Source organism: Phalangium opilio, unplaced genomic scaffold (genome assembly GCF_054372755.1).
Source record: "Phalangium opilio isolate 3A_F unplaced genomic scaffold, DU_Popi_V2 ptg000077l_1, whole genome shotgun sequence".
NCBI classification, from domain to species: domain Eukaryota; kingdom Metazoa; phylum Arthropoda; class Arachnida; order Opiliones; family Phalangiidae; genus Phalangium; species Phalangium opilio.
In genome coordinates this window covers 10,358,515-10,371,039 of record NW_028324185.1, presented here as the reverse complement: position 1 = coordinate 10,371,039, position 12,525 = coordinate 10,358,515, and positions in this window count along the sequence as shown.

Here is a 12,525-nt window from a genome sequence, read left to right as displayed (position 1 = left end):
TTTAACCTATAGACGGGCTGAATGGTCTTTCAGGATCGATTTGTTGCCATCATTTTAAATGGCGGCCAGATATTTAAAAACCCTTCTTTATAGAATGTCTGCGTGTAAAGTAATAAAAAATGTCCCGACGAGCTGATGGGCGACGCCGAGTGCCTTCGCTCCTAGGATGCTACAAAAATATTAGTCGAATCAGTATAATGTACCCATACTTGATGGAAGTTCTTACTACACTCAAGCGATGCCGCGGGTAACAGCTAGTCTCCTATAATTTCCTGTAAATCAATTGTAAATTTCCTATTTTCCTATAACTATTACAAGGTTTTGTTGTGGTCACCCTGCCTGTGCACAAACATATTTCGTAGAGCTGTACACATCCAGATACCATAGACTTGTGAAAACACATGTCATATATATATATTGTTGATGAGGAGGGTACGCGCCCTAGCACCGATGCCAAAGGCATATTGTGCATCCTCGTAATCAGGCCTTGAATAGGCCTGTAGCTGCAGCGTAGCGAAGAATTCGCTCCACCGTGAGAGAGGAGACCCTCGAGGGTTCCAGGGTGTGTGAATCAAAATATTCTAATCTAAGCGAGGCGAAGTAGTCGCACTCGCAAAGTACGTGGGCGGATGTTTCTTCCATCTCCTGACACGACCTACAGAGAGGGTCGTCGGCAAAACCCATCAGATGGAGGTGCCTATTAAGCCGGCAATGCCCGGTCAAAAGACCGGTGGCCAGCCTAATATCCCATCTGCCGAGCGAAATTAGGTCCCTAGCACGAGACCTGCAGGGACCATTGACAAACAACTTTGTCTGTCTCTGGCCCTCCATGCTGTGCCAGAGCTGATTTTGTATGACAGTCAACCTGTCATGCAGACACCGTTTGACGTGCCTGTAGGGGATGGGGACGGCCGGCTCCGGCCCCAAGAGCTTGGCCTCCGCACCCCTTTTCGCAAATCTATCGGCTTGCTCATTGCCATAATATCCGCTATGCCCTGGCACCCAGTACAGCAGAACCCTGTTGCAGGATGCCAGTCGCGCTAGCAGGTCGAGGCAGCTACGCACCAGTTGAGAAGAAATCTGACACTGGTTCAGAGCGTTCAGGGCAGCCTGACTGTCAGAATAAATTCTCACAGTCCGTCCGGTATACCCTTTGTTAATACAGTAATCTGCGCAATAACAGATCGCGGCAATTTCAGCCTGGAACACACTAGCGAAGGTGCCCAGGCAAGCAGAAAAGCTGACCCTTGTGGTTTGACAGTAATAGCCGGCGCCAGCGCCGGAATCAGTCTTGGAGCCATCGGTGAACCAAATGGTTTCACCCCCAGTGCCAAGAGGCAGCAGGTTAGTCCACTCTGCCCGACTGGGGAAGTGGATGCTGAATGGCTTAGTGAAATCAAAACTGGTAACGGTTTTGTCAGAGCACATCGTAAGCGACGGCTCAAGTGCGGCGTACTCCCGAAAGAGCTTCGTATGGCTGTAATCCCAAAGTCTTGGAACCCAACAGCCACTAATGTTGAGCCTGTAGGCTCCCATGACAGCCTCCTCCTCAATGAAGAGATGAAGAGGAAGCATGTCAAGGAGCACCTCCAGGGAAGCAGTTGGGGTCGATCTCATGGCCCCCGTAACACCAATGCAGGCAAGCCTTTGAAGCTTGCGCAGGGCAGCCTGCACCGTCTTAAGCCGGACCCTTGTCCACCAGACAAGTGCCCCGTAAGATAGTATGGGTCTGATGATCCCAGTATAGAGCCAGTGTACAGCCTTGGGGTTGAGGCCCCAAGTCTGGCCGACAGAGCTCCTGGTCCTCCAGAAGAGCATCTTGGCCTTCTTAATACACCGATCAAGATGCGGCTTCCATGTGAGTCTACAATCAAAAGTCACCCCCAGGTATTTCACCTCGGAGGACTTTGTCAGGACCTGGCCAAAGAAAGAGATATCATTGAACAGATCCTTAGTATTCTTCCTCGTAAAAGGAACAAGGACAGTTTTATCAGGATTAACGGTGAGGTTAACCGCCTGACACCATTGCTCCACGCTAGAGAGAGCAGATCTCATAAGCGCGGTAACAGTATCCGGGAACTTCCCCGTAAAGACTATCGCTACATCGTCCGCATACCCGAAGCAGCAACAGCCCCCAGCACCCCCGAGCCTCCCCAGGAGCTCGTCCACCACCAGGCACCACAACAGGGGGGAGAGCACTCCACCCTGAGGGCAGCCCCTGCTGGTAGTCACCCCTAGAGAGTCCCCAAGGAGGGACGCCGCCACCTCGCGGTCGGTAAGCATGGACTTGATCCAGCGGCCAAGAGTGGCGCTGATACCAAATCTCTCAACAGCTTCAGTAATAACCGAGCTAGAGACCTTGTCAAAGGCCCCCTCGATATCGAGGAAGACAGCCAGTGAAATTTCCTGAAACTCGAATGCCCTATCCAGGCAATTCGTAAGGCCGTGAAGGGCCGTCTCAGTGGATTTGCCTTTTTGGTAGGCAAATTGTGAAGAAGAGAGAGGAGTTACCGAAAGTACCTCGTCTCTGATGTACCTGTCCACCAACTTCTCCAGAATTTTGAGGAAGAAGGAGGTCAGGCATATGGGTCTAAATGCTTTCGCCTCGAGATAGGAAGCCTTCCCGGGCTTGGGAATAAAGATGACCCTAGAGCGTTTCCAGTCACGAGGTATGTGACCGAGAGCAATGCAAAGTCTGTAGATCTTGCATAGCGGAGAGGCGATGTGGTCTAAGCCCTCCTGCAAAAGCAGAGGGAAGACCCCATCGGGTCCCGGAGACTTGTAGGGCTCAAAACAGTTGACAGCCCACCGAAGCTTGGGAATCGTGACAACCTGTCTGGCTACAAGCCAGTCTTCCCTCTTAGCCCTGTGCAGGACAGGGTAGAGAGAGTCAGGGTTTGTTGGATTAATAAAAGTAGAATCAGGAAAATGGACCTCCAGCATATGCTTGAGAGTCTCAGCCCCAGATTTAGTGTACACACCCTCCCGTAGCTTAATAGCATTAAGTCGATGTGTGCTGTCGTGCGCTAGAATCTTCATGACCCTAGCCGTGGCAGGGACATTGGAGATTTGCTCACAGAAGGTCCGCCAGGAGTCCTTCTTAGCAGCTCTAATGGCCCTGTTGTAGGCGTTAAGGGACTGCCTGTATCCAGCCCAGTCACCCGTGCGCTTGGCTTTGTTAAAGAGCCTGCGCGTGTATTTACGAAGCCGGCTGAGATCCGCGTTCCACCAAGGGACAAGCCTCGAGCGGTTGACGGTCTTGAGTGGGCAGTTCCGGTGGAACGACTCCATGATGGAGCACTGTAAATCACCAGCAGCCCGATCAAGATCCTTAGGTGAAGTAAGTTTAAGAGTGTGACCCCCTCCGTAGCGTAGGATTAGGTCTTCCCTATAGCCGGCCCAATTAGTCCGTTTTGGGTTGCGTATCTCCGTCCCCGCCGGGACAGAAGTAATCGCGACAGTAAAGCAGATGTGCCTATGATCCGACAGAGACGGTTCATTTGACACATGCCAGTTAGACACGGAAGACACGAGGTTTTCTGTGGCTAGCGTGAGGTCAATGACCTCCCTTCTATTAGAAGTAACAAAAGTAGGTTCATTGTTTTGATTAAGAATATAGAGTTTACAACCAACTAAATATTCTAGTAAATCATCACCCCTCTTGTTGCAGTCAGAGCTGCCCCACGTGATGTGATGAGCATTGGCATCGCAGCCAATGATTAGTTTGTCCCCTCTCTTTTCACATTGATTGACCAAATTGATCACCTCAATTGTCGGGAGAGAGTCCGCGTCGTGGGCAAAGTATGCGGAGGCAGCCGTGATAGTCAACTTGGCATGCCCAGTGGCCAGGACTAGATTCACGGCCGCCGTGTCCTGGGACGTGTACAGCGGTAGAGAGATACAACAAAGATCCCTCCGAACCAAAATACACGCCCTAGGTCTAGCAGCAGTTTGGTCATAGAATAGTGACCCCGCCGCGTCAAGACCGAGGATTTTGCCATGGCAAATCCACGGTTCTTGTATGAGGGCCAGATCAAGACCCTCTATAGCAAACCTCCTGCAGAGTACCGCAGAGGCCGCCTTACTATGGTGCAAGTTGATTTGAATTGCACGTAGCGTCCCCATGGTCCCTAAGAGAGGGGTTCAGAAGGGACCTAGCTACACCTCATCGGTCCCGAGAGGGCTAATGGCACCTCCCCCCCCGACAGGCGAGCTCCCAGTCCCAAGATCCTCCCCCTCACCAGGACCACTAGAACGCTCATCGGCTGAACCCCGAAGGGTCCCATCCGATTCTTCCAGTAGGGTGGACTCATCCATGGAAGAACAGACTTCCGAATGAGCCACCCCTCCCTCCCTCTCTGTGCCTAGAGCGACACCAGAGAGCTCCTCCGCGAGATCCCCCATCTCGCTAGTCCCACCCCCCGCCGCAGACTCGGCTACAGTGAACTAACAAGGCCCTAACCATCTATTATAGAAGTATTAATCTTGATTGCTTCAACGCCCAGTCCAACTCAAATTGCCTTGCCGTCGTTTTCACGTGCAAAGCACAGTGGATGCAATAATTCTTAGACTTTGGCTAAAAAAAATAAACAATATATACACCTGTGCACAAACATATTCCATAGACCTGTGCTGGGTGACCACATTTCCTAAATTTTATAATTTTTCCAATTTTCGGATGTCTTCCTATATTAGTTCTCATAATTTCGATAATATTCCTATATTTTCCTATTTTTTGAAATTGTAGATATTTTGTGCGCTCTCGCTTTTGGTTTTGTTATATATCACTCAAAACTGAAATTTGACAGAAAGTAATAGCGATTTCCACTAGCTACTAGCAATCAGATACCGTGGATTTACAATACAGGCTAACGCTTCTGTGATTCAGATATTCCGATCGTGTTTTAAGTTTAAGTTTAGTATTCCATGAGGTATGTAGCTAAAGCTATGGAAGCCTCTAAAAATACTTGTCACGGAAGTCTGTGATGTTTTAAGGTTATAGCATATGTTTCTAAGATTACGTTCCATAAGTATGACACTTCCTATATTTCGAAATGCTAGAGACTTAATGAGAGCTAGTTCGAGAACGACGCGAGAATTGACTACTCGCGATTTTCTACTACATCTTCCTATTTAGTCTGTACTAAGCCTTTGACACGGCCTCATCAGGCGTCGCTTTACGAGAATCTATGACGTTTCATTTACGTCACTTTGAGACAAGCTCTCAGTAACCAGTGACAAATTTATGTAACATATCTTACGAACTTATGATTATAATTAAACCAAAGTTCCTTTGTAAATCTTGTCTTATTACTTTCAAAGCATTTGCAACCTATGTATTTTGCTATTTTTTCAAGAGTAGTTCTGTCTTTTCCTGTTTTTTTAAATATTCATCTATATCTATATAAATCAAAGTCCTGACTGACTGATAATCATCGCCCAGCCCAAACCGCTGGCCCCAGAACGCTGAAAATTTGGAGGAACGTTACTCCTAAGTAGTAGGCGCGTACTAAGAAAGATTTTTCCAATCCGCCGCCATCTTAATAAATGGCGCCCAGAAATGTAACAAATCTTCTCTTTGTAAGAAAGTCCGCGCGTTTCAACCGATTTCACAAATATTTAGTACACTGGATTCCTTTAACCTATAGACGGGCTGAATGGTCTTTCAGGATCGATTTGTTGCCATCATTTTAAATGGCGGCCAGATATTTAAAAACCCTTCTTTATAGAATGTCTGCGTGTAAAGTAATAAAAAATGTCCCGACGAGCTGATGGGCGACGCCGAGTGCCTTCGCTCCTAGGATGCTACAAAAATATTAGTCGAATCAGTATAATGTACCCATACTTGATGGAAGTTCTTACTACACTCAAGCGATGCCGCGGGTAACAGCTAGTCTCCTATAATTTCCTGTAAATCAATTGTAAATTTCCTATTTTCCTATAACTATTACAAGGTTTTGTTGTGGTCACCCTGCCTGTGCACAAACATATTTCGTAGAGCTGTACACATCCAGATACCATAGACTTGTGAAAACACATGTCATATAATTGTGTACAAACAGATCCCGTAGAATTGAGCTCAAACTGATGTCATAGACTTGCGCACAAAATGATGTCATAGACTTGCGCACACACTGATGTCATAGACTTTCGCACAAACAAATGTCATAAACTTGTGCACAAAGAGATGTTATATACCTGTACACAAAAAGATTCCATGGACCTCTGCACAAAAACATTCAATACCCCTATGCTCAAAAATATGCTCAAGAATATCTCGTACACCAGTGCACAAAAATAGTGCATATCCATTTGCACAGAAATATCCCGTATCCATTTGCAGAAAAATGTTCTTTAGACTTGTGCACAAACAGATGCAGTGACCTTTGCAAAAACAGATTCAGTAGGCCTGTGCACAAAAATATTCCGTAGACCTGTGCACAAACATATACCGTAGACATGTGCACAAACAGATACCGTAGACATGTGCATAAACAGATACCGTAGGCATGTGCAGAAACAGATACCGTAGACATGTGCATAAACAGATTCCGAAGACTTGTACACAAACGGAAGTCACAGAGTTGTGCACAAACAGATGTCATGGACTTGCGCAAAAAGAGCTGTCATGGATATGTGCACATCAGATTCCATGGACTAGTGCACAAACAGAAGTCTTAGACTTGTTTACAAACAGAAGTCATAGACCTGTTTACAAAAAGATTCCATAGACCTATTTACATAAAGATTCCATACCAATTTGTACGAAACGATTCCATACCAATTTGTACGAAACGATTCCATACCCATTTGCACAAAACGATTTCAAAGACCTGTGCACAAAAATATTCCACAGACCTGTGCCCAAATAGATTCCATAAAACTGTGCACAAAAAGATTCCCTAGACCTGTGCTCAAAAAAATATGCCGTAGGCCTGTGCACAAACAGATGCCGTAGACCTGTAAAGAAACAGATTCCGTAAACCTGTGCACAAGCAGATGCCGTAAGCTTGTGTACAAACAGATTCCGGAGATCTGTGCACAGATTCCGTAGTCATGTGCACAAACAAATTCCGTAGACTTGTACACAAGTGGAAGTCACAGGCTTGTGCACAACAGATGTCATAGACATGTTCAAACCAGATTCCATATTTTTGTGCACAAACACAAGTCATAGACCTGTGCACAAAAAACATTCTATAGACTTGTCCTCATCAAGCTTCCATAGACCTGTGCACAAAAGATTTCATGGAGATGTGAACAAAAGATTTCATGGAACTGTGCACGAAACATTATATAGGCTTGTGCACATAAAGATTCCTTAGACCTGCGCACTAAAGATTCCATAGACCTGTGTACATAAAGATTTCATACCCATAGCACAAAACTATTCCATAACCATTTGAACAGAAATATTCCCTAGACCTGCGCACAAAAATATTTCATAAAACTGTGCTCAAAAAGCTTCCATTGACCTATGCCCAAAATATTATATTGGCTTTTGTATTAACATGTGACATAGACCTGTGTACAAAAATATTCCATGGACCTGTGCAGAAAAACATGCCTTGGACCTGTTCAGAAACATTCCATACCCCTATATGCTCAAAAGTATTCCACACCCATTTGCACAAACATTTTCCGTAGACCCGTGCACAAACAGATGCCTTAAACTAGCGCATAAATAGATTATATAGATTTGCGTACAAATATATTACGTAGACTCGTGCACAACCCAAATAGCAAATTAACGTCGATTTAAAGTAGATTTTTGGTGCCAATGTTTTGAAAACGTTTCACGTGTACTTCACACGTAAGAAAAACGTTTATTTTTGGTACATAAGTTACCTCAAGATGTTTAGGATTTTCTTTACGTCAATAACACGTTTTTACAAAGTGATAATTAAAGCGTTTATTTCAAGTCTACATGTTACGTTTGCAACACGTTTGGGAATGGTTTTCAATTGGCCGTTAGTTTAGCGTTATTACTGTATGTTTCGGCAACGTTGCAATCACGTTTATAGAAATTGATAAATAAAGCGTTTATTTCAGGACTATGTTACGTTCGTAACACGTTTGAGAATAGTGTTCAATTGACCGTTAGTTTAGTGTTACGTTCGTAACACGTTTGAGAATAGTGTTCAATTGACCGTTAGTTTAGCGTTACTACTGTATGTTTCGGCAACGTTGTTATCACGTTTATAGAATTGATAACTAAAGCATTTTTTTCAAGTCTACATGTTACGTTTGCAACACGTTTTGGAATGGTGTTCAATTGGCCGTTAGTTTAGCGTTGTTACTGTATAGCAAGTAGTCCACTTAAGCCTTGTGAAATCGTATCGTTAACGTAACGTCACGTATCCAAATACAAACAGAACGCCATCTGATAACGTTTCTTGAGCAATGCTTTCGGACTTAGGTAATGGGCGCCCTCTTTCAGACGATTTACGAACTTTAAACGGTAACGATACGGTTTCGCAAGGCTAAGTGGACTACTTGCTTATGTTTTGGCAACGTTGTTAAAACGTTTATACAAGAGCGTTTATTTCAGGACTATATGTTACGTTCGTAACACGTTTGAGAATAGTGTTCAATTGACCGTTAGTTTAGCGTTATTACTGTATATTTGGGCAACGTTGTTAAAACGATTATACAAAGTGATAACTAATACGTTTATTTTAGGTTAAATACACGTTTCGAAATGGTGTTAAGTGGAATGTTAGTTTTGCGTTTTTGATTTAAGTTTCGAGAAAGTTGTAAATACATTTATACAAAAGCTTTATTTTCAAGTCTTTATAAGAAGTTCGTTCACAACACGCGTGAAAATGGTTATGAATGACCCTTAATTTTGCATTATTACTGTACGTTTCGGAAACGTTGATATTTCGTACATGTCTTGCGTCATAAAAAGCCATAATCAATCGTTATCACCTCTCCGAGTTTCGATGACGTCACGGAGGTATTTTACTGGACGTGTATCAGTCCTCGCGTTCGCAGGTTAAAAATACCACATACACACCAATCAGTTCTTATTGGCTTCAAACACCACCTTGAGCTGGTCTTCCGTCTATACCGCATAGACACCAATCTGCAACATTAGCTTGTCGTTAGGGTTAAAATGTACGAGGCGAGCGTCTATGGTTACGAGAAACGTCTAGCCCCCGACGGCAGGGCTTTCACCAACTGTTCACGCAATTGCATTTTTTCTTATGCGCCTATATAGGAATCAATCTCCTTATATACCCTAAATTTACATAAATTCTTAAAAAGGTGTTCACTAGAAGTCAAACATTAAAAATAGCTATGTTTAAAATGATTCTAGGAATAAAGTTTCTTAAATCGACTTAACTATAATTAAGGTAAAATAGTGACGATTAAAATAATTCATATCATTCCTATAATCCCAATTATTTAAGAAAACCTCTCTCATCGGAAAGACATCCGTCAAATATATATAGAACGGGTAATGAAGTTGGAACTCTACGCATTTCATAGTTAATATGAAGCGAGTAATTAAGACGTTATCCCATTGAAATACTAATCATGGGAACTCTATTCAAAGTTAGTAAGGGACTTAATTATGACATTGTTGAGAAGTCGATTTAGGATAGAGACGGTTGGTTTTTCATAATGAACAACTTTAGCCCTAGTAGGAATTAGAGCTTATTTAAAACTGTTGACATGTAATGCATAGGCCTGAGCCTATTTTTATAATTGTAAGAAGCTTTCAGTTTCTACTCCTCGGTTAATACTCCCTTATTGCTTTTTTCCCTTGTATTGGCGTGAATAGAACTCTTACAAAACTAGTTTTTTCGTTTTTGCTAAATATAAAATGAAAATATGGTAAATATGTTTCGGCATTACGATTCTTTTAGTAGTTGTTTAGATATAAAGTTATGTTTCGTTTCAAAACTCCAAGAAAATCGTTTAATTTTAATATTTCAAAAGCCTTGCTATCTTTTGATATAGCTATACTACATTTATACATAACAACTGAAAACTAGGATTTGTATTAGTCCTGTGATATTGGTTCGGATTGCATCTATAAATGAAAATGCCGAAGCTAATACTGGAAATGTTTCGGTTCCACTTTGAGAACACGAGTTAAATAATTACACACGTGCTATTAACAAATTGCCTACTAACTTATTACACACGTTCAACTAACTTATTATAAACGTTTAATTAAACAAATTTACACGTTCAATTAACTTATTTCACACGTTAAATTTTTGTCTTTAACATTTTAATTAACGTCTTATCACACGTAAAATTAAACTATTTCGCACGCTCAAATATCTTATTAGACGCGTTCAATTTATTTAAAACACAGGTTCAATTAACTTATTAAACACGTGTAATTTATTTAATAAACACGTGTAATTTATTTAATAAACACGTGTAATTTATTTATTAAACACGTGTAATTTATTTATTAAACACGTGTAATTTACTTATTAAACGCGTGTAGTTTACTTATTAAACACGTGTAATTTACTTATTAAACACGTGTAATTTACTTATTAAACACGTGTAATTTACTTATTAAACACGTGTAATTTACTTATTAAACACGTGTAATTTACTTATTAAACACGTGTAATTTACTTATTAAACACGTGTAAACTACTTTTTAAACACGTTAAACCAACGTTATACACAGGTTAAACTAACTTATAAAACACATTAAACAAATTTTTGAGACACGTTCGATTAAGTTGTTACACACGTTCAAATAACCCGAAAAATAAACCTATTTGTAACCGTTTAACGCACGATTTATCCACGTTAACCTACTATATAATGCACGTTTTTAAAACGAGAAATAAACGAGATTTCTCATGTATTTGCGACAAAATAAACACGTGTGTAAACACCGTGTTTCAAGGTGACATGATCACCGTTTTAATAACGTTAATACACACGTTTATTCAATGCTACGTTTAAACGTTGTGTCAACGTGAATTTGCTACCTGGGAAATTGATTCCACAGAATGGTACACAAACAGAAGTCACACGGTTTTGCACAATCCGATGTTATAGACTTGTTCACAAACAGATGTCATATGCTTGTGTAAAATACTGATTTCATAGACTTGCTCAAAAAGAGATGTCATCGACATTTGCACAAGAGATTCCGTAGACTTGTGCACATAAAGATTCTTCAGACTTGTGCACAAACATATTTTGTAGACCTGTACACACACAGATACCATAGACTTGTGCAAAAATAGATGTCAAATGTTTGTGCAAAAATAGATGTCAAACATTTGTGCAACAATAGATGTCAAATTTTTGTGCAAAAACACATCCCTTAGACTTTTGCACAATCATGTCCTAGACCGGTGTACAAAACATTCTACATATTTGTGCACAAACATGAGTCATATACCTGTACACAAAAAATATTCCACGGACTTCTGCACAAAAACATTCCATATACCTGAACACATGAACACAAAAATATTCCATATACCTCTGCACAAAAACATTCCATATCCCTATGCTCAAAAAGTTTCCTTACCCATTTGCACAAAAATATCACGTTCACCTGTGCACAAAAATATCACGTACACCTGTGCACAAAAATATTCAGTATCCATTTTCACAAAAATATTCCGTACACCTATGCACAAAAATATTCCGTACACCTGTGAACAAAGTCAGTTCGTACACCTGTGCACAAAAATATTCCATACAATTGTGCATAAAAACTTTTCGTACACTTGTGCATAAATAGAAATCACAGGCTTGTGCACAAAGAAATGTCGTAGACACGCGCAAAAAGAGATGTTATAGACATGTGCACATCAGATTCCATAGAGTCATGCACAAACATTTTCAATACCCCTATGCTCAAAGAGATTTCAAACCCTTATGTTAAAAAAGATTCCATACCCATTTGCACAAAAATAATCCGAAGACCCGTCATTCAGACAGAAGTCACTCGCTTGTGAATAAACAGATGTTATAGACTTGTGCATAAAGAGATGTTATAGACTTGTTCACAAACAGGTGTTATAGACTTGTTCACAAGCAGGTGATATAGAATTGCTCACAAACAGGTGTTATAGAATTGCTCACAAACAGGTGTTATAGACATGTTCACAAACAGATGATTTAGACTTTTGCACAAACAGATGATTTAGACATGTGCACAGATGGAATAGACTTGTGCACAGATGTTTTAGACTTGTGCACAAACAGATGTTTTAGACTTGTGCACAAACAGATGTTTTTGTATTGTGTACAAACAGATGTTTTTGACTTGTGCATAAACAAATGTTATTGACTTGCGCAGAAAGAGATGTCATAGATATGAGCAAAACAGATTCCATAGACCTGTGCACAAACAGAAGTCGTAGACCTGTGCAAATAAAGATTTTTCACTTGGGCACATAAAAATTCTTCAGAATTATGTGCACATAAAGATTCTTCAGACTTGTGTGCACGTAAAGATTCTTCAATCTTGTGCACAAAAAATTCCATAGACCTGTGCACAGAAGATTCCATACTCCTATAATC